At 57.7% G+C, this 22,501-nt stretch overlaps 1 protein-coding gene across 1 annotated transcript in view; it reads left to right on the top strand.

Annotated features, from left to right (window-relative positions):
• Positions 1 to 18,508: 18,508 nt before the first annotated feature.
• Positions 18,509 to 22,501, top strand: part of OGDH (oxoglutarate dehydrogenase) — an 83,776-nt gene continuing 79,783 nt past the window's right edge. The window contains exon 1 of the mRNA XM_075910807.1: positions 18,509 to 18,664. The gene's annotated coding sequence lies outside the window, so the exon portion shown is untranslated. The remainder of the gene's footprint in view (positions 18,665 to 22,501) is intronic.

Genomic DNA, 22,501 nt, shown 5'->3' with positions numbered 1-22,501 from the left:
GAAAGAAAGAAAGAAAGAAAGAAAGAAAGAAAAAGAGGGAGGGAGGAAGAAAGGGAGGGAGGGACACCGCTCTGCCTGGACACCGCTCTGGGCACCACTCTGGCCTGGCTTGTGGGTGTTGCAGCAGCATGTGGCCTGGTGAGAGCTGTGTCTCTGGACACTGCTCTGTCCTGGCTTATGGGTATGGCAGTGGCACGTGGCCTGGTAAGAGCCGTGTCTCTGGACACCGCTCTGGCCTGGCTTGCAGGCATGGCACATGGCCTGCTGAGCGCCATGTCTCTGGACACCGCTCTGGCCTGGCTCGTGGGGGTGGCAGCGGCACATGGCCTGCTGAGCGCTTTGTCTCTGGACACCGCTCTGCCTGGCTCGAGGGCGTGGCAGCGGCACGTGGCCTGCTGAGCGCCATGTCTCTGGACACCGCTCTGCCTGGCTCGAGGGCGTGGCAGCGGCACGTGGCCTGCTGAGCGCCATGTCTCTGGACACCGCTCTGGCCTGGCTCGAGTGCGTGGCAGCGGCACGTGGCCTGCTGAGCGCTTTGTCTCTGGACACCGCTCTGCCTGGCTCGAGGGCGTGGCAGCGGCACGTGGCCTGCTGAGCGCCATGTCTCTGGACACCGCTCTGGCCTGGCTCGAGGGCGTGGCAGCGGCACGTGGCCTGCTGAGCGCCATGTCTCTGGACACCGCTCTGCCTGGCTCGTGGGGGTGGCAGCGGCACGTGGCCTGCTGAGCGCCATGTCTCTGGACACCGCTCTGCCTGGCTCGAGGGCTTGGCAGCGGCACGTGGCCTGCTGAGCGCCATGTCTCTGGACACCGCTCTGCCTGGCTCGAGGGCGTGACAGCGGCACGTGGCCTGCTGAGCGCCATGTCTCTGGACACCGCTCTGCCTGGCTCGAGGGCTTGGCAGCGGCACGTGGCCTGCTGAGCGCCATGTCTCTGGACACCGCTCTGCCTGGCTCGAGGGCGTGGCAGCGGCACGTGGCCTGCTGAGCGCCATGTCTCTGGACACCACTCTGCCTGGCTTGAGGGCGTGGCAGCGGCACGTGGCCTGCTGAGCACCGTGTCTCCGGGCTCACGGGCGTGGCAGAGAACTAGCGAGATGACATAGGGTGAGTGGAACACGGCTCCTGCCCGGGGCGGCGGTGGAGGCAGCAGGAAGCGAGAAGGATCCCTGTCATCCGCCCTGACGCTGCCCCAGCCCCGACTAAGGACGGTTGCTCTGAATTTCCTGCATTGCTGCCTGTGGCACGTCTGCCTAGAGACGCGTGAGCAAGTCTCAGCGGCTTCCCCTCCCGTTCTGCTGTGACTGCACATCCTGCCCGCGGCTGGGGCTGGGGCTGGGGCTCCCCCGCGAGCCTCGCGCAACTGCTGCCAGCACGGTGGCCACCCCCGCCAGTGCCCGAAGGACCGGCCCCCCCAGCACTGCAGCTCAGCGGGTCCCAGGCTCGGGGCTGTACAGCCTGGACAGAGCGCAAGGACCAGCCCCCTGCCTGCCGGCGCCTCGCCCTCCTGCTCCGAGCCTGGCCCGGCCCTGGCTCACCTGCAAGGATCAGCAGAATCTTGAGGTGGGAGTGGGGTTCAGATCTGGCCCATGATCCCGCCCCCTTCCCACTGTTCCCCCCAATGCCCCGCCCATGCTCCACCCACTGTCTCAGTGGCCACACTGTCTCAGTGGCCTCCATGCTTGCTGTGCCTCTTCCACATGCTCCCCTCGTGCTGCAGCAGGAGGGGAGCGTAGGAACGGCAGGTTGGGGGGTTCACGCCGCGCCCCCTTCAAAGGGGGGTTAAGCCCCTTGTGCCTCATCCTGCCTTGAGCACACGGGGAGAACAAGGGATCCTGCCCTCTCCGGAACAGCCCAGAACACCTGGGAACCTGTTATTGGCACCCCCTCGCCCCCTCCCACCCAGACACCCCCCCACACCCTCCCCCACACACTCCCCTCACAGTCCCGTGCGCTTTTCCCAAAGCTAACCATGGCCACTTGTAAGCTGCCTGCGCACAGCTCGTCCTCCCGCCCTTGGGCCGGTGGCGTTGCTCTCCTCTGGACTTGCTCCAGTTTGCCCCAGCTTTGCCCAGACACAGGCCCAGACTCGGGCCTGAGCTCATGACTCACCAAGGCCAGATAAGGGGGACCCGGGTCTAACACACGACTCCCGCTCACACACCCAGCAGGGGAGTGGCCCTCTATACACCTGCAGCACATCGCATGTTTCAGTGTGCCCGCAAATTTTCCCTACCCTGGGACTGAATTTTCCCATGTGCACCAGTATGGAGGGGATGTGTGACACGGAGGGGACGTGCAACACGGGGGGACATGTGACATGGAGGGGGATATGTGATATAGAGGGGACGTGCGGCACGGGGGGACATGTAACACGGAGGGGGATATGTGACATAGAGGGGACGTGCGGCACGGGGGGACATGTGACACAGAGGGGACGTGCGACATGCGGGGGACGTGACATGGAGGGGACGTGCGACACGGCACCTTCATATTTGTGCACATAAGACAAGGCATGTGCTGCAGGCGGGGCGGAGGGGCTCTGAGTGTGTGAGGGGACTCAGGCCTGGGGAGAGGGTTTGGGTGCAGGCTCTGGGGTGGGGTTGGGGGATGAGGGGGGTCCCAGGGCCAGGCCAGTGCATGGGGGCTCTGGGGCCAGGCCACTCCAGCTGCATCAGGGGAGGGGTTGTCCCAGGCTGCGCTGTCTGGGCTGTGGCTGCCTTGGGGCTGGGGAGAGGCGCCTGATTCAGGCTGGTCCCTTGGCTGGGGGCGGGACGACCTCCTCCCTGCCCTGCAGTGCAGACCACCTAGCCAGCTCCCCGGGGCTGCACGTGATTCCCCCTTCTCAGTCAGGTTCTGTGCACCCGGCTTTGGAGAATTGCACCTGGCCGGCTGCAGAGCCCGTCCCCGCTGTCCCGAGCAGTTGTGCAGGGCGAGGCCTCTTCCAAGGTGCTCGCAAGCCCCCCGCTTGGCCTCACGGGCACGTTACAGGCCCAGGCCGGGCGCCCGTGGGCGCGTCACTAATGGAACCGCCTAGTGCCGGGACTGGCCCCGGTGGGACGCCGCGGGGCTTAGGAGCGGGTTGCTGAACCTTTCCAGGGACAAAATGAGGCTGCCTGGTCTGTAATTGCTTGAGCCCTTTCAAGGCCGATGCTGTTTGCCCGTCCCCCGCTCTGACACCTCCTTCCTCCTCCCGCAGCTCCCCACGGCCCTTGCGACGGCTCGGCAGCGGCTGCAGCCCGGGAGCCTTCCCGCGGGCCCTGCTGAGCAGAATGGGTCTGGCTTGCCGGCACAGGGGGCGTGTGCACAGCGCCGCGGAGCTCGAAACGGGAGATCGCTTTTTGAATTTAAATGCAATCCAAGATCTACCCCCAACCCAAACACCCTGGCCCCGCCTCCTTCGTGCCTGAGGGGCAGCTCCAAGGCGAAGGGCAGGAGATGCACAGTAGCGGGGGGGGGGGGGGGGGGGGACGACCGGCACTTGACAGCCGCTTGGCCAAACCAGTCGGGATCCCCTGCCAGAGGTGCCGAGATCCACCAGCAGCTCCCGACCTCCTGCCTAGTGACCACGGGCCTGGCTTCTTTGGAGAGAGACGCTGTGCCGCCAGGCCCTGCATCCCTGCGGATTACCGAGGGTCGCCGGGACGTTGGACTAGCGAGCCCGTTACTCTGGATATACCTGGAAATAACAGGCTTGTTGCTAAGACGCGGAGAACGCTGTTTCGGGGTGCGGGGCGTATCCCCTGATAGCGCCGCTGTCTAGACGTACCCAGAGTCTTTGACCCGCTTCCCCCCCTTAGGGCTTGTTCCTTCCCCGTGTTAACGTGAGCGGGGCTGTGTCTGTTCTGTGACGCCCTAGAAAGTCGGCAGTCCCGCCTTTCGGACGTCCTCTGCTCCCAGCTCTCCTTCCCTGCCGAGCAGAGGGCCCGCGCTCTCCTCTGTCTTCCTCTTGCTGCCCGTGTCTTTCCAGAGGCTCCTGTCCCTTGCTGGGTGTGAGCCCTTCTGGGCCTTTCTCATTTCCTCCCTGCCTGCTTGCCCTGGGCTTTTGCGCCCCTCCCTGCTGGCACGTTCTGGGGGCCTCTCTTGGATTTCCAGGGATCAAAGCGCTCCTGCTGGAGCCATCCTGACCCCTTGCCAGCCTCCCTCGCAGCAGGCCCCTGCCCTAACCCGGGCCGTCGCTGCGACAAGCTCGGCCATCGTCTGCCGCCCCGACAGGCACCCCGGGCGGGTTTGCTATTGACTTTGCCGGGAGCCGGACTGAGCTGACCCCGGAGTTGGCAGATTTGCACCCGCTGCAGAGCACGGGGCAGGGAGCATTCGGAAGGAAGCTGGGGCGGGGACCCCCCGTGTAGACGCACCGAAGGGATTGCATCAGCGGGGCTCCATGAGGCTCCAAACACCCCCGTTCGGACGGGCCCGAGAGGGGAGGGGAAAAGCGCATTTAACTGTGTCGGGACCCAGGTCCCCTTCAGCAAGGGGCCATGGGGCCTCCATCTCAGCAGAGGAAAGGGGCCTTGTGTCTCTCTGCCCGTCCATGTGCCAGGGTAGGGCAGATCCGCAGGCTCCGGGGGAGGCTGTAGCTGTGGTCACACACTGTGACTTCACTCGCAGAACAGGGAAGCGCTCGCCGGGCACAATGGCTTGTGGGTTTGCAGCTCGCCAGCGAGCTCAGGAAGCAGGCGGCTGGGGGAGTCTTTGCAGGAAGTGCTTGGTTTGGAACCTGAGCTGGGCCTGAGCCATGACGCATGGGAACCTGGGGGCCCGGTATCACTGGGGGCAGGATACGCGGGCATCCGAGGGTGAATGTAGCCCCAGCTCTCTGGACCCGCAAGCCACAGGTTGCACACTGGCCCGCAGCACGTCCTGCGTGACTCACCGACCGAAACCCACCGTGCAAGTGCCCCGAGCTAGAGAGCAAGAGCAACACCCGCGCCACCGGTCAAGCCGCTCTAGTGACCTAGTTATCTCAAGCTCCGGGGGGAGCCGAGTGAGTCTGTAACGGGAAAAACTTCAAAACCAATGGCTGGTCCTGCCGCACCTTAGAGACTGGCACAACATGTGGGTGGGTCATGAGCTGCCTCTTCAGATGACTGGAGCATTAAAAGTCCAGACCCAAGAGGGAAGGGCAGGGGAAGGAAGGGAAAAAAGTGAATTAGAATGTTCAAGTTACAGGGAGCTGATAAGAACCATTTGCACCTTCTCTAAGTGCCCATTGTTTAGTTGGTTAAGTTATCTCAAGCAAAATGCAGGACAATGTAGCACTTTAAAGACTAACAAGATGGTTTATTAGATGATGAGCTTTCGTGGGGCCAGACCCACTTCCTCAGATCAAATAATGGAAGAAAACAGTCACAGCCATATATACCAAAGGATACAATTAAAAAAATGAACACACATGAAAAGGACAAATCACATTGCAGAACAGAAGGGGGATGTGGGGGGGGGGGGGGGGAAGGAAGGTGAATGCCAGTGAGTTAATGATATTAGAGGTGGGGAAGGGGAGATGTCTGTGAGTTAATAGTATTAGAGGTGATAATTGGGGAAGCTATCTTTGTAATGGGTTAGATAGTTGGGGTCTTTGTTAAGTCCGGTGCGGAGGGTGTCGAATTTTAGCATGAATGCCAGTTCAGAGGATTCCCTTTCAAGTGCAGATTTGAATGTCTTCTGAAGTAGGATGCAGGTTAGCAGGTCATTGAGACTGTGTCCTTTCTGGTTGAAATGACAAGAAACTGTTTTCTCTTTGTGATCTTGTCTGATATCTGTTTTGTGGGCATTGATCCTTTGGCGAAGTGTCTGAGATGTTTGTCCAATGTACATAGCAGACGGACATTTTCGGCACATGATAGCATAGATTATATTTCTGGATGCGCAGGAATATGTGTTCTTGATCTTATAACTCACTTGGTTAGGTCCATAGTCGCTCTAACCCCTAGGCATGCTGCCAGGCCTGTTCTGCTGGGGGATCTGCCCCCATCGCGCCCTCCTCATCCCTGCTCACCGCACGGGCCCTGCATCGGAGGCCACGTTCCCTGGCCGGCAACCCCTTCGCTCTGCCGGGAGGTTGCAAAGCTGCTGTAAGTTCGCCAGGCGCCCGGCTCGGTGCTGAAAAGTCCAGCTGGTGGAGCGACGCTGGGGGAGGGGGAAGGGGTTGTGCTGGCCCTGAGGCAGGGCTGGTTACACCACCGCAGCGCCTGGCCCTGCGTTCGAGGAGCTGGGATCAGCTGGATGGGCCCGAGGGCTTTGGGGCTGCTCCGAGCTGCATCCTCGCCTGGAGGATTTAGAGGCAAGAGCGGGGAGCACTGGACAGCTCTGCCCGGTTAATCCCGCCTGCGCGTCACAGCTCGCCTAGTGCCCTGTGTGGCCCTCCCTAGAGCCACTGCCTGCACGGGGCGCCCTTGGGCATGGCAGCCGCAGGGCAGGCCTGGCACCCTTGCTCAGCCTTTACTGCTGCTCCTTCACCCTGTTCCCGTCCTCCTGGAGCTCAGCCATGGAGGCTGGCGAGACCACGCGCCCTGGGCCACGGCCTCAGCCGCGGGAGGCTGGCATGCTGAGCGCGGCTGCTCCAGGCTTGGGCACACCCAGGCCAGCTCTTGCTGGCGCCAGCAACTCAGCGCCCCCAGCCGTATACCAGCTCTGAACGAGCGCTCCCCTGCCAGCACGTACAGAACTGGGGAGGGGGAGGCTGCGGGAGCAGACTGCATTTGCATAGACACGCCTACTTTGCCTACCTGATCAGCCGCCCAACTTGCTGTGCCCAAGTGACCGGTTTGGGCGGGTTGTGCACGTGAGTCGTGGAGGCTGGGGAACAAAATGTTTTCTCGTTGTCTGACTGACAGGCGGTGGAGCTGCACTTAGCAGTAGGGGTTTTGCTCCCTTTGAGGACAGGTCACCCTAACTGCAAACAACCTGGCTAAGCTTCAGGTGGGGCTGTAAAAAGCCAGTAAATTGAGGGGGGTGGGGTCTGGCCCTTGGTGTCTCCAGGCCTTAAAGACAGAGCTGTTCAGATTCCACTGGGATCATCAGGGCTCTGACAGGCTAGGCCAGGGGCTGCGCCCTAGACCTGGTGTGGGGGGAAGTGCAGCCCTGAGGTTCCCCGTACCCAGTGGAATCACTAAGAACTGGGCTAGTGGGGGAACCTCAGAAGGCAGCAGCCACATTGTCTGAGCACAGGGCTGGTGGCAAACCCACTGGAGTTGGGGACGTTGCTGGCTGAAAGACATGCCCAAGATCACACTGGGACTAGAAGCCAAGTCTCCAAAGCCCTAGGCACACACCCTAACCATTAGGTAATCCTGCCACCCTAGTCACTGTGAGTCAATAGTGTTGCACCAAGTTCCGGGTGGATCGCAGGCCTGGCCCTTGTGAATAGATACTGGGCATGGGGGCATGGCAGGTTCGTTCCGTAGAGGCAATCGGAGGCTCCCTGCCCACTTTCCCGATGCCTGTGAATTCCCCGGGCAGAGAAATGCCTGCCTTGCTCCTTGGCTAGATTGCTCAAGGGACGGCGCTTCCGTCACGGCCTCACTTCCTTCCCGGTGGGGATTTTCACTCCCTTCCTTCCTGCGTGTGTGTCACGCCAGGGCAGCTCCAGGCTTTCCACACAAGGGGAGCAGAGGGCAAACAAGGGATGCTCCAGGGCAGGGGTTGTCGGAGGCCTGATGGGAGGGAAACCGAGGCAGCGACTGGGCTGCAAGTCAGCCCTGCTATGGGGTTTAAAGCAAGGGGGAGCGCGCGGTGTTGATCTGCGTGGGAGCCTGGGGGTGTAAGAAACTCCCCAATTCCTTGGCCGCCTCCCTTTGCCACAGGTGCTGGCTCACGGCGTGTGAAAGTTGGGGGAGCCAGCAGAACCCGTCGGATGCAGTTGCTGGGCAACGAAAGTCCCCCCCCCCCTGCACAGTGACTCCCCTGTAGTCACTCGCCGGCGCACGAGGAAAGGGGCAGGGTGGGAAGGCCAGCAAGGGCACCATTTCGGGGTGGGGACCTGTGCATGCTGCAACAGCGGGGGAAGGGGGGGAGTGAAGCCAGTGATCTGGCAGTGTTACTGAGCATGCTCAATACAAGACAAGCAGCAAATCGGGGGGGGGGGGGCCTTTTCCACCCTCCCCCCCACACACATCACCTCTTCCCAAGGGCTACTAAGGCACTTGCCAAGCCTAGCTAGGAGCCCTGTGACTGCTCCCTACATAAAAGAAAGACAATTCCGTCAATATTCGAGCCATTGGTCTCTGCTCCTAACATGTTCTGACATCTCAGTCAAGGACGCTGGTCGGTCAGATTGCAAAGAACGGTTTGACTTTGTTACTAGCTCTGCGGGGAGAGAGACTGCCGGGACTCCCGGGAGGCCGTGAGGTCTAGTGCGTTACCGCGGGGGGCAGCTGGGTTCTATCGAAGAGCATCAGACATGCCATACTGGGTCCCTCCAGCCCTGGCTGCCAGTAGTGGCCACCGCCGGGTGTCCCCGAGGAGGTGAACAGAACAGGGAACCATCCCGTGTTGCCCAGTCCCCGACAGACAGAGCAAGGGACACCTCCCTGCCCAGCCTGGCTCATAGCCATCCATGGTGTGACGTAGTGGGGGTACCTGGCTGGTTTCTATGCTGCTGGCTCTGGGGTAACCCCCACTGGCTGCAGTTGGTACCACGGCCCAGCAAAACAGGATGAGTCATTATGCAAAGGGACCTCTCAACCGGTATGGCCAGACACCCCCCATGGAGAGGAACAAAGGAAGGTGGATGCTGCTCTGGCTGGGGGGGCAGGGCTGGAAGAGGGTTGGTTAGTTGCTGTCTGGGAGTATGGAGGAGACAGCCTAGGGACAGGGACTGGAGTTTAGGGGCCCAGTCTCCCCCATCTCAAGGGGGCCTGAGGCATCCTAGCCCAGCTCTGTGACCAGATTCCATCTGTGCTGTGCTGTATCCTGGAGAGGCAATAAACTTCCTCTATTCCACCGGCTGGTGCGGTCTGTTTGTGCCATTTCGGGGTGCAGGAGACGGGGGACCCCCAACGCGCCGTCACACATGGACCTGTCCTCCTTGAACTTACTTCAGTCTTATTGGAACTCTCTTAGGCTACGTCTACACTGCAGGCTTCTTGTGCAAGAATTGTTTTGTGCAAGAGTTCTTGTGCAAACGGTCTTGCACAAGAGAGCGTCCACACTGCCATGTGCTTTAATGCAAGAGCGTCCATGGCAGTGTGGACACTCTCTTGTGCAAGAAAGCTCTGATGGCCATTTTAGCCATAGGGGTTTCTTGCACGAGAAATTCACGTTGCCTGTCTACACTGCCCTCTTGTGGAAGAGCTCTTGTGCAAGAGGGCTTATTCCTCACGGGGAGAGGAATAACTCTTCCAGAAGAAGCCCTGTTTTGCGACACTGGACTGTAAATTTACTTGCGCAAAGTGTTGACACTCTGCAAGTTTTTGCACAAGCACAGCTGTTCCTGCGTAACAAGCCTGACGTGCAGACGTAGCCTTACAGTTTGGGCCTTTCCACCACCCCCTGGCAAAGAGTTCCACAGGTTGATGATGATGAATTAATTTCTTGTGTTTGTTTTAAATCTGCTGCCTATAAATGTCATTGGGTGACCTTGTGTTACATTAGTGATGGAGTAAATAACACTGGGAGAAAAATTGTTCTCCTTGGCCTCTGAGGATAGGACAAGAAGCAATGGGCTTGGATTGCAGCAAGAGAGAGTTGGGTTGGACATTAGGAAAAACTTCCAATCAGGGGGTTTAAACACTGGAATCAATTGCCTAGGAGGGTTGTGGAATCTCCAGCACTGGGGATATTTAAGAGCAGGTTAGACAGACACCTGTCAGGGATGGTCTAGATTGCACTTGCTCCTGCTGGGAGGGCCGGGGACTGGACTCGATGACTTCTCGAGGGCCCGTCCAGTTCTAGAGTTCTCTGATTTCCTTACTCTATTTTTCCACACCAGTCCTGATTTTCTAGATCTCTAACAACCCCCCCCCCCCCCCCTTAGCCATTTCTGTGCCAAGCTGGAAAGTCCCAGTCGTCTTAATCTCTCCCCCTAGGGAAGCTGTTCCTCACCCCTCCTGCCCTTTCTGTGCCTTTGCCAAACCCAAGATCGTTTTTAGACGGGGAGTCCAGCTCTGCGCGCAGTGTTCAAGACGTGGGCGAGCCCTGACTTTCCCTAGAGGCCCTGCGATCTCTTCTCTGTATCTGTTCCTTTCCTAAGGATCCCAGGATGCTGCTACGGCCGGGCGAGCAGATGTTCTCAGGGAACTATCCTCAGCGATTCCTTGATCTTTCTTGGGCGGGAACAGCTAATTCAGGCCCCGTCGGTTTGGGGGGATCCGGGGTTGTATTTCCCATGCGCCTGACTCTGCCTTTAGCAACGCTGAATCCCACCGGCCCTTGTGTTGCCCAATCAGCCAGTGTGGTGAGACCCCTTTGCAACACTCTGCGGTCAGCTTGGGACATCGCGGGTTTGAATCGCTTCGTATCAGCTGCAGACGCTGCCACTCACTGGTCACCTCTTTTGCAAAGTCATTTATGAACCAGTTGCACGGCCCTGGTCTCAGTGCAGACGCTGGCGCGCCGCCGTTCCCTCCTGTGGAAGCGGAGGACCTGACCATGTTTTCGTGCTCATCAAAGGACCCTTCCGTCACCTGAACAACAAGCCTTTCGGTATCTCAGTGCGGCGTGGGGGGGAGCTGCCTGCTCTGTGACCCGGGTCCCCCTGCGTTGCGATGGGAGAGTCTCACTGACTCTCCCAAATGTGGATTAACCCAGACACCCAGGCTCAGCCCCCCAGGGAGAGACAAAGGGAGGCGGGCGGAGACCAGCACCTGGCTGGGGGCAGGGCTGGAGGAGAGTTTTAGTTGCTGTCTGGGAGCATGGAGGAGGCAGCCTAAGCAAGGGGCTGGGATTTAGGGGCCCAGTCTCCCCCAGCTCAAGGGGGGCTGAGGCATCCTAGGCCTTCCCTGGAACCAGATGACATCTGTGCTGTATCCTGGGGAAGCAATAAACTCCCTCTGTTCTACTGGCTGGTGGAGTCTGTTCGTGCCACTACGGGGGTGCAGGAGGTGGGGGAACCCCAACGCGCCGTCACACTTAGTCACCCGCCGCCCTCTGGTTATAAATAAACTGCAGATCTCAGCGTTGGTTCCCCCCACCCCCGCTCCCGCCCGGGGAGGAGACACGCCAGCTGCCCCTCCATCTGCACAGGGCTCCTCGCCCTGCACCCCGCAGGTGTCACTTACACCCGTCCTTGCTGCTCTCTGGGGCATGGACCGGCCCGGGGGAGGTCACCACCCTCCCACCAATTGCCTCATCCTTAGGCAAGTTAGCAGTTCCAGGCACCTGGCGTCAGCACTTCCTCCTGGCCAGGGGACGTGGCTAAGCTATCACGGCTAGCAGAGTTCCTCTGCCGGGGTGTCACTGCCGGCAGCTGTTCAGCCACCTCTGGAGAGCCTGCAAGGGGAAGCAGCCACCCCTCCAGCACTTTCGCAAGGTCAGCGGCTCCTGCTCGGCCCAGCCTCCTCCACAGCCAGAGAGCAGAAGAGGGGGCAGACCCGGGCAGACCAAAGGTCCCAGCCCAGCATCCTGGCTTCCGACGGTGCCAATGCCAGGTCGTGCAGGGTGGGGCTTCCTCTGACACAGCAGCCAGGGGCTCGTGGCCTGTTGTTCCCCACAGTTCCTAGCCTCAGCGGGGGCCAGCACAGGCGTTCGGCTGAGCCGGTCTGTGCCTGGCTCTCACGATGGGGAGGGGGCCGGAGCTGCATCCAGCCCCTATCTGCTGGTTGAGTTGCAGTGGCTCTCCCAGACAGAGGCATCCCATCCAGAGGCAGAGGCTCCAAGTGATGGAGAATCCACCAAGGCCAGCTGCTTCCTGGTTACAACGGGTGCCTCTTTCCCAGTGTGTGTGTGTGGGGGGGTGTCCCGGAGAGAAGCCACCCCCCCAGCGCAGCCTGTCAGTGGAGGAGGAGGCGGAAAGCAGGCCATGGAGCCACGGACACCCCCCTTTGCTGTCCCCTGCCTCTCCCCAGCAGAGGGGAGCCCAGGGCTGGCGCTGAGCTCTGCCTCCCCCCTTCAGCGCACTCACCCACATGCCTGCCGAGTGGCAGGGGGCATTGGTGTGCTCACCAGTGGGAGCTCACAGCCCAGAGCTGCAGCGGGGGGGCTGGCTTTCAGCTGTAGCTACAACTGGGGAGTGGAATACAGCCGAGTCTAGTGGTTAGAGCCAGGGCCTGGAGGCTGCTCCCTGCTCTGCCGTGGCGTGACGCTGCTGCCTCTTTCTGTGCCTCAGTTTCCCCATGTGTAGGGCAGAGGGAAGGAGCTGCGAGGCCCTGGTGGGGATGCTGGCGGAGCTGGGGAACGTTAGCGTCTAGCGCCCCCTAGTGGGGGAAGTGCGATGGCACCACCTCCATGGACGAACGAGTCCCATGTGGACCCACTATCGGTACCAGCATCCCTGCGGGATCCAGAGCTGTAGGGATTCAAGCTCTCTGCCGGGCCTGACACAGCCAGAGCCCCATCTGGCACATCCTGAACGAAGGCCAAGCTCCGTGGGGCGTGAACAATGCTGGGCCAGCTCCACCCCACTGCAGACAAGGGCATTGCCTGCTATGGGGTCAGTGGGGCAGTCGGTGACCCCACCCTGACTTTGTTCCCCCCGCCCCACACATGTTCCGTTGCATCTCCCAGGCTGCCCCTCGCCAGACACTGCAGGATATAATGGAAGTATCTTGGCTCCCTTGAATCTCCAGGAGGGCAGGGACAGTCAGGGGTGGGCCCCCAGTGCAGAACAGGGCGACCCCCTTGTGTCCCTGCTACAGCTTCTAGGGGCCATTGCGGGGCACAGGGTCTGCCCCAGCCATGACCGCTGCCCTGGCAAAGTGACCTGCCCCTTAGGGAAGGCCCAGAGGACTCTGAGACTGGCTCACCACCAGTAACCCTGGGCTGTTCCCTTCTCCTTGTCAACCTCCAATCCCTTGGCCTCCCTGAGCTCTTGTGGCAGTGAGTTCCACAGGTTCCTTATGAAGGCTAGGACTATAAGGGTATGTCTACACTACAAAGTTAGTTCGAACTAACAGACATTAGTTCGAACTAACTTTCATAGGCGCTACACTAGCGCTCCGTTAGTTCGAATTTAATTCGAACTAACGGAGCGCTTAGTTCGAACTAGGTAATCTTCATTCCACGAGGATTAAGCCTAGTTCGAACTTACTAGTTCGAATTAAGGGCTGTGTAGCCCCTTCATTCGAACTAGTGGGCTGTCTCTGTCCAGGCCCTGGCTGGTTCTCTGGGGCACAGACGACTCGTCTCTTGGGCTCGCCTCGTTGATGACTCTCTCCATCGCTCAGCCGAGATCTGGTCTCTGCGCGATTCCCTTTCTCTCCGGGACTCCCGTTCACACCCGGACCGGCTCTCCGTGAACTCATCCGCCAGTCTCCCGGCCTTCTGGGGGGTCTCTGGTCTTTGGTCCTTGAGCCACAGCCTCAGTTTGGGTGGGCATGCTTCATAGAACTGCTCCATCATGAACAGCCTGAGCAGCTCCTCTGCGGTCTGGGCTCTGACTCCAGACACCCACTTGCGGCAGTATTGCGCCAGGCGGGAGGCCAGGTCCACATAGGTCTCCCGTGGCTCCTTCTGCATCCCCCGGAACTTCTTCCTGTACATCTCGGGGGTCAGCCCGAACTTGTGCAGCAGGGCCTCCTTGACTCAGTTGTAGGTCCTCCAGCTGACTGAGCACTCCGGCCACCTCCTGGTTCAGCGCGGGGATGAGCTCCTGCAGCCAGTCAGCTGGGGGGACCCGTTGCAGTCCACAGGCCCTCTCAAAGGAGCTGAGGAACCCGTCTATGTTGCCCATGTCCTTCAATTGGGCCACCATGAGCCTCTCCAAGCGTCTGGCAGTCCCGGGACCCTGGGGCCCATCCACTCTTGGCACAGCCGGTGCCCCGCCGGTTCTCCGCTCTGCCATGGCCAACTCATGCTGTCGCTGCTTCTCTCGGTCCTCTACTTCCAATTCCTTCATCCGCAGCTGGATCTCCAGCCGCCACAGCTCTGCTGGGCTGGCTCCTGCCCTAGACAGCCTATGGCTTGCAGGCCTCCCGTGGGAAGCTGTCCCATCTCTCCGGCAGGCTCCAGTGCTCTGCCTCCTTTCAGAGCCTGACACGCTCCCAAGGGAGGTCTGGCTGCTTCCCCTGGGGACAGATTCCTGGCCCTGTGGCTGGTCATTCTCTTCCAGCTGGGCAATCAGCTGGGCCTTGGTTGCTTTCTGCGCAGGCAAGCCCCTCTCTCTGCACAACTTCCCCAGCTCTGCCTTCAAGAGTCGGGCGTAGGCCATCTGCCCGCTAGTCCCCTCAGTGCAGACTCACCAGTCTAGTGCTGCAGCGCCCCACGATTTCCAGGAACCGCTTTGCTCTGTCCCCAGCATGCCTGGCTACCAGGCTCTTGCTTCTACTGCACCTTGTCACTCGCCGTTGGAAGCTCCATCCACGGGGTGCAGTGCATCCCACCCCTGACACCAGTGTGACGGCACGTTGGGGTCCCCCGCCTCCTGCACCCCCGAAATGGCACGAACAGACTGCACCAGCCAGTAGAACAGAGGGAGTTTATTGCCTCTCCAGAGGGGCTGACTCCCACTCCCGCTCCCGCAGCGCAGAGAAACCCCTGCGCCCAACTCACCCCTCCGGCGCAGGGAAGCCTCCGCACTCCTCCTCTAGGGCCAACGGCCCCTCCCCCAGCACGCAACAGAGCTGTGGGAGGGGGAGCAGCCCGCGCACTTCCGGAACCCCTGGAAGTGACGCGGGCTTCAGATAGGACTTCTGTCCACCCCGCGGGAAGCCAGCACTACACTAGAGGTAGGTTGTGGGGCTTCTCGGGGGTGGGGGGAAAATAGGGGGCGGGATTGCCCGAACGCCTCACGATCGACTGGTCGAGGCCTCGCGATCGACCAGTCGATCGCGATTGACGGGTTGGTGACCACAGCCCTAGAGCCTCAGGGTTGGTTTGTCTGCTCTGGCTTGACAGCCGCGTTCTAACCCATTCACTCAGACCAAGACAATCCTTTGACCTGGCTCCACCCTCCTCACCATGTCCCAAAGCAGCATCTGATGCCCCAGCTGGGTCAGCAGCGTGCCACAGGAATGCCCCATCTGAGATGGGAGGGGCCGTCGGGCACCGATTCTCAGCAAATGAATGCAGACCTGGGGGGGGGGGGGTGTATTTGATTCCTCCCACCCCCCAGCCCGGGTACCGTGGGGCAGGATGAGCCAAAGCAATGCGGACTGGAACAGGACCAAATCCGGGCTCTGCTGCACAGGAGGGGATTGTGGACAGGGCCAGTGATCTGGGTTGTGACACCTTTAGCTGTGGCTACAAGATTCAATCCAGCTTCCTGCCAGCGTCACATGGAAGGCCCAGAAACATTCCAGCCACAGGCAGCCGATAAAGCCCTAAGATAGATAGTGCTCTGGAGCCCAGGACCTGCCTTTGGAGTGACCAGGCCTCCTTGGTGCACGATCCATCCTGCTCCTCGAGAGGAGTTTCAGACATGAGAGCTTTGATCTGATTTCTACAGGGTTTACACTAGCACAATGCCCCAGTACGCTGGGTGGCTGGTACATTTTGAACTAGCTGGTTGATAAAAAGCCAGCTGTGGCCGGAAAGGGCTCTCTCTCTCCTGGGAACGCACATGGACCAAGTGTCAGGCAGGCAAACAGCCCCTGGTATCCCTGGCCCCACTGGTCTGGCCCTGCCCACCCACACAGATACCAGAAGAGTAATAGGCTGTGTCTACATTGGTATGATTTTGCGCAAAAGCATGCTGTCTATGCTGGCAGGGAGTTCTTGCACAAGAACACTGATGTTCTAATGTCTGAAATCAGTGCTTCTTGGGCAAGCACTATGACGCTCCCATTCATAAGCCCTCTTGCGTAACTATTCTTGCGCAAGAGGCCAATGTAGACAGGCAACCTGAATTTCTTGTGCAAGAAAGCTCGATGGCTAAAATGGCCATTGGAGCTTTCTTGCGCAAGAGAGCATCTACCCTGGCACGGATGCTCTTGCACAAAAGCACATGCCAGTGTAGACGCTCTCTTGTGCAAATACACTTTAACGCAGGAACTCTTGCATTACAGAGTATTTGCACAAGATCATGCCAATGTAGACATAGCCATAGAGATGCAGCTGTGTTAGTCCGGTTTGGCTGAAACAAAAGACAGGACTATGCAGCACTTTAAAGACTAACAAGATGTGATGAGTTTTCGTGGGCATGTAAAATAGGCAAATCAGATTTTAGAACAGAGGGGGATGAGGAGGGGAGGTTAATGTCTATGAGGTAATGATATTAGAGGTGATAATTGGGAAAGCTATCTTTGTAATGGGTGAGATAATTAGCATCTTTGTTAAGGCCCATTCGTAAAGTGTCAAATTTAAGCATGAATGACAGTTCAGAGGCTTCTCTTTGAAGTCTTGTGTTAAAGCCTCTTTGAAGCAGGATGCAGGTAGTGAGGTCGTTGCGACAATGCCCAGGCTGGTTGAAATGGCAAGAAACTTTTTTCTTTGTGAAATTGTCTGATGTCTGTTTTGTGGGCATTGATCCTTTGGCGAAGTGTCTGAGACGTTTGTCCAATGTACATAGCAGACGGACACCGTCAGCACACGGTGGCATAAATTCTATGCTGTCCAAGGCGGTCCAATGGTGGTGTCAGCAGAGTAAATATGTGGACAAAGCTGGCAAGGGGGTTTGTTGCAAGGGAGATACTGGAAGGGCACTGACCTTCCCAGGGCCAGAGTCACTGAAATACCTGCAGGGTGTGAAGGAGGGTGTGAGGACAAGGTTTGCTGCAGGGTGGCTTTGGCAGCTGGGGGACTGGCTCAGGACCTTTCCTCTTATTTCTCCTTCCCTCCCCTTTCCAGGTGGCCAGCAACAAACTGGTAACATGCGGGGGAGGTGATTTATGTTCTCACCCTGGCGTCAGGCCTGCAGGCACCCTAGCCCCGGTCTCTGGGGCTGGCAACCACAGACGTGGCCAGGGGAAGCCGGGAGCGGGCACTCTGCCAGGCTCCCTTTGTGCACCCTTGTCCCCCACTTCTCAGGCTTCATGGCCCAGGGAAGGCCTAGCCTGTCTGCTCAAGCAGCGTGAGACAAACCGACAGCTGGTCAGGAGCCTTTCGATTTTTGCTGCTGCTGTTGCTGGGCCCTAGTGCAGAACTGCTGCTCTGGTGCACCCCACCAAGGCTCACTGTGTAGAAAGGAGCCAGCTCTTCCTCGGGGTGCCCAGCACACAAGGGGCTGCATGAGCAACAGGCTCGTCCCCTGGCTGTCTTCAGCCTGTGCGGCTGGCAGGGCTGGTAGCGGCTCCGCTCGTTTATCTTCATGGGTCGCTGCAGGTTAAACTAAGGTGAGTTCAGGCTCCAGGCCTCCTCCTCAGCCCATAAACTCCTTAATTAGCCCTTAGTGCTACACTGATCCACAATTACCCCCAAGCACATGCTAAACAGTAGCCAACCTGGGCACCCTGGGGCCATGGGTAATCATTACCTTCTCCATCCTCCAGCTGCATGGCTGAGCCAGCCACAGAGCCCAGGAGCTGGGATGCCTGCTTCGGAACTCTAACCGCTAGGCCATATGGCCTCCCACAGCCAAGTGCAGAACTCAGTTCAGGTTCCCAGTCCCATGGCAGCTGCCAGGGCTTTTCTCACGCAGCCCGCTCTGCGCAGGGTGGGACGGCATAGCAGTGGGCATGCTCAAACGCCCAGGTGAACCCCCACGTGGTCAGGGCAGCACTCCAGTCATCCCTGAGGGCTGGCGAGTGCTTTGGATCTGCCAGCAAGGCTGCTCCACAGCCTCCCTGCAGAACCTGTTGGCACACAGGTAGCAGTGCATGGAGCTGGTGTGGCCAGCCAAGGAGACCCCCCCCGCAGTGGGTCAGCGGGCACAGGCAGAGCTGGCCCAATCCTCTGTGCCCAGCAGCATTTCTCAGGCTTGACCAATACCTACACCCCCTGTCCACCAGTGTCTGGCACCCCCCCTACTGCACCGCACGGTGCCTGACACCCCCCCACCTACTGCACTGCACGTGCCTGACACCCCCCCACCTACTGAACCCCTCAGTGCCTGACACCCCCCCACCTACTGCACTGCACGTGCCTGACACCCCCCCACCTACTGAACCCCTCAGTGCCTGACACCCCCCCACCTACTGAACCCCACGGTGCCCGGCACCCCCCCACCTACTGAACCCCTCAGTGCCTGACACCCCCCCACCTACTGAACCCCACGGTGCCCGGCACCCCCCCACCTACTGAACCCCACGGTGCCCGGCACCCCCCCACCTACTGAACCCCTCAGTGCCTGGCACCCCCCCACCTACTGCACCCCACGGTGCCTGGCACCCCCCCACCTACTGCACCCCCAGCGGTGCCCCCAGGGTCCTGCACCATCCCCGCCTACCCGCACCCACCCCGCCCCGTCCTAAACCTGACCTGCCCCTCTCCCCTACTCCAGCCCCGCCCCTCCCCAGCCCCGGCACCGCCCCGCGGTCGGGGCGGGGCGAAGTCCCGGCACGTGACCGGCGTGGGCGGGGCGCCGCGGTGACGCAGCGCGCTGGGCGGGGCGGCGCGCGGGGCGGTAGTTGGCGCGCGGAGCGGCGGCCGCTGTCAGTGCAGAGCCGCGAGCGGGCGGGACGGACGCGCCAGCAGGTACCGCGCGGCCGGGGGGGCGGGGTCTGGCCGGGCGGCGGCCCCGGCCGCGGGAACCCGGGACCCGCCTCGGCCCCCGCCGGCTCCGGAGTGTCCTTGGCGCCACCGCCCGGGCGCCTCAGCCGCGGGGAGGGCGGGGCCGGGGGGGAGTGACGGCGGCAGCGACCAATCAGGAGTCGGCGTGGTGCCATTCCCGCCGCTGATAGGCCGGGCTGTCGAAGGGGGCTGGTGCCGGGGCGGAGCCGCTCGCTGATTGGCCGGCGGGGGGCGGGGCCGCGGCCGCGAGCAACCCGGGACCCCAGCCCGGCGGGAGCGCGCGGCCTCGCGTGGCGGGAGACGGGGCGGCGGGGGAAACTGAGGCACGGCGGGAGTTCGGGGCTCGTGGCGGGCCGCTCTCGCGGGGGTCCTGCCCCTCCCCCGGCGGGGTCGGTCCCGGGTCCCAAGCGCCTCGCGGGTCCAGCCCGTCTGGGTGCTGCCTGTAGCGGGGCCGGGGCCGCTCTGGCGGGGCGAGGGCTGTGCGTGCTGGGGCGGGGTGCGAGGTGTTCACGCTCCCGAGCCGCTTGGCTGGGCTGCAGTCTAGACCTGGCCTCAGTCATAGCCACAGTTTGCAGCGAGGGTTGGAAAAGGGGATTCGAATGGGGAAGATCCGATTTAATTGGCTCAGATCGCTGAACTGTGGCGTTGGCGTGAGAAGTATTCATACTAGGGATGTGCAAATCCACTTCAGTAATCCATGTAACTGCTGAAAACTTCAGCCATTGCATGGTTATAGGCAGCTCCAGGAGGGCCGGTATGCTCAAGGAGCCAACTAAAAGCAGCCCCCACCACCCCTCTGAAAGAGCGCAGTGTAGTGGGCTGTGTGGAATGGGTTTAAGCGCCAAACTGTTGTCTTCAGACTCTCAGGTGAGAGTGCTTGTGTGGAAGCAGGGAATGGGTAGAAGACAGGAAAATGTACCTCTGAGAGAATTGTGGGTTGATATTGCTAGACTGTCAGCATTGGAGTTAAATAGGAGCATGGGTTAACTCAGTGGTCTCCAACCTTTTTACACCCAAGATCACTTTTTAAGTCTCAGAACAGGAGAAGCTCTACTGCCCCGCCCCTTCCTTGAAGCCCCGCCTCCATTACATGTGGAAATCTAATGTAAATGTGCTGCGCAGGTGCGCAGTTCAGAGAGGGCTCAAGAGCTACTCTTAGAGCCCCTGGGATCTACCAGTAGCTCGCGATCTACTGGTTGGTGACCACGGGGTTAACTTGTAGTGTGAAGGCATATCCGGAGGCAAGCCGTCAGAAATGCCTTCCACAAAGATGGACATGTGGGGATGGCGGGGAGAATGGAACTTCCAGTAGTGTAAACAGAATAGCATATGCTTGCTTTGCCTTTTAATAAAGTTGAATCTTGCACATGGGCTGTATTTTTGCCTACACCTGCTATAGGATACAAGTGATCAGGAACCTCATTTAGACAGAATGTTCCGTGGAAAATTTTTCAATATTTTGAAGGGGGCTGAAGATTTTTTTGCTCCATTTTTACGTTCTTAGTCCTATGTGTAAATCTTCATGCCAGGAATCTTTCTGTTTCAAATAGGCACTATTGAACAGTTTAAGGTTAAACAAACTGATAATGTGTTTTGTAGCTTTGTTGAGAAACTGCTGTCCCTTCACGTCTGGATCAGTTTGTTTAGTGGAGTTGGGCTGAATGTGTGCGTCAGGATTTCAGTTATTGGAAACATGAATTAACTGACTTATTGCAAAAAAGTAGTTCATAATCATCTGATTTTAACTTTTTTTTAAACTCCAAATGAATTTTCAGCCCTCACTGAGCGGATGGAGAACTCTTTCCATTTCCTGTATGTTTTGATAGTGCTAGTTGTTACAGCTTCTGGTGGAACAGTTACAGAGATTTATTTTGTTTGAGGTGACCTTGAATAAGCACACACCTTCTTTAAAAATAAAATAACACTCTACAGCAGTAATGTTAAACATACTCAGATATGCTAGGCCCCTGGCAGCAAAAAAGGGCAAATAATAGTTCTTAAGACTTAAAAAAACCAAAAAAAAACCCACTACTTTAATCATTTGGTCACCTAAAGTAAGGGACCTGTGTTGTTAGTATTAAAAACTACATTTAGCAGTCTAATAGCATTTAACAAAATTAGCTAAACTCAGATAGTTCAAGACTTGTTTAGTTTATTACTTATGCTTATATGTGTAGGGTTCACTTCACCAGTTTAGCAGCCTAATTTTTCCTTTAATCAGACATTCATTCTCTTAATCCTCTGTTTGTTTGGCTTGGTCCTTGCTTAAGCAAAAAGTGATTCCCAGTCTGTCTTCTGTGACAAGTTTTATTGACTCTTCTGGCTGGTTTGAGGCCAAATTAAGTAGCTTAATCTACAGTGTTTAATGGTCTGTCTTTGTATAGTTTGAATACTGGGTTTATTCTGAATATTTGTAGTCACTGATCTTTCAGTGAAAACAACTAAAAACAGGGAATTGAGGAATTTCTGAGTTTGAGTCCAGCTTTAATGCTTCCTTGTCAACACAGCTGTACATGTGATCAATACATTTGAATACTGTTTTAGTTAAACTGGTTCAGCTTTGTATCTGAACTCTCATCGGTTTACTTTATATCGGCACATTTACAAGCATAGGCTAAATTAATGTATCTAAATATAAACCAATATGAGTCTCCCCAGACAGGCTGTAAGGTGTAACTAAACTGATTCATATTAAACCTGTGCAGCTTCTGAGTATAGACAAGCCAAAGCACTTTATTTGGAATTGGGCAGATCAGTTCTAAGCCAAAACTTTTAAAATATTTACCACTAATACTTTTTTGACACTTCATCTCTTAGGAGCCTAATAGTGGCTTGTGTACATAGGGTTATTCCTGAAAATCTCTACCCATCGACACTTACTTTGGAGCAAAAGTTCTCCGATCCCATTGAAAGTAGATTAAGCTAAACAGGAGCCAAGGCACTCTTGTTCCAAATAAAAGTGCCTATGCTTGGAGTTACTAAAAATAGCTATTGTTTTTCTGTCTCATTCAGGGAGACACTCAGAATCCCTATCAATCCTAAGATATGAAATCAACAGACTTGCATCCCAAAAGACTGAGTGTTTGTTTGCTTCTGTTTTGATGCAAAACCACTGGGAGTCTGTCGAGATCTGACAAGATGTTGGTTTACAGACTTAAGGAAAAGACTAACAGAAATAAGATCACTGGTATTTGTGATGGTAGCAGTAATTATACACAAGTCAGATGTTAATAAACACTTTTAACAATTGTATGCACAGCTGTAGCCCAAGAAGGAATCAATAAAAGATGCCCTATTTGTGAATTGTCTCTGTCACAGATCTGTTGGAAAGAGCTTTCTGATGTTCCTCTAGAAACTGGAGCAATAGCTTAGACTTCAAAAGAAATGAAGGTTGGAAAGACCAAATGAATTTTAACAAATGTTCTCTGAAACTTGAACACCTCTGTTCAGTGAAGCCATGGATGACCAAACTCTCCTACCTCCTCTAAGAGAATCTGTTCCTTCAGTTAGCCCTAAACCTGGGAAAGTCAATAGACTAATAGTTACTGGCCAGTTTTTTAGCCAGAGCATTTGCTATGGAATTGTGCAAAGGCCTCGCACACGCAACAAGCTTGTTACCCAGATGAGCGCTAATTAGAATGCTTAGACTCAACTTTTGCAGGTGTTGAGTTCTCAACAGTCATTGTTCTCAGCATCTTTGAAAGTCATGTCCCAAATGTCTCCAGTTGGACACCAGAATTAGATTACTCCATGAAAAGTTGGTCCATAAGCCTCTCTGAATGGTAACTACCAAGAGGTAGA

The sequence above is a fragment of the Pelodiscus sinensis genome, chromosome 28, assembly GCF_049634645.1.
Source record: "Pelodiscus sinensis isolate JC-2024 chromosome 28, ASM4963464v1, whole genome shotgun sequence".
In the NCBI taxonomy this organism is placed as follows: domain Eukaryota; kingdom Metazoa; phylum Chordata; order Testudines; family Trionychidae; genus Pelodiscus; species Pelodiscus sinensis.
Note: the sequence above shows the minus strand (reverse complement) of the source record. Positions and strands in the feature narration are given on the sequence as shown.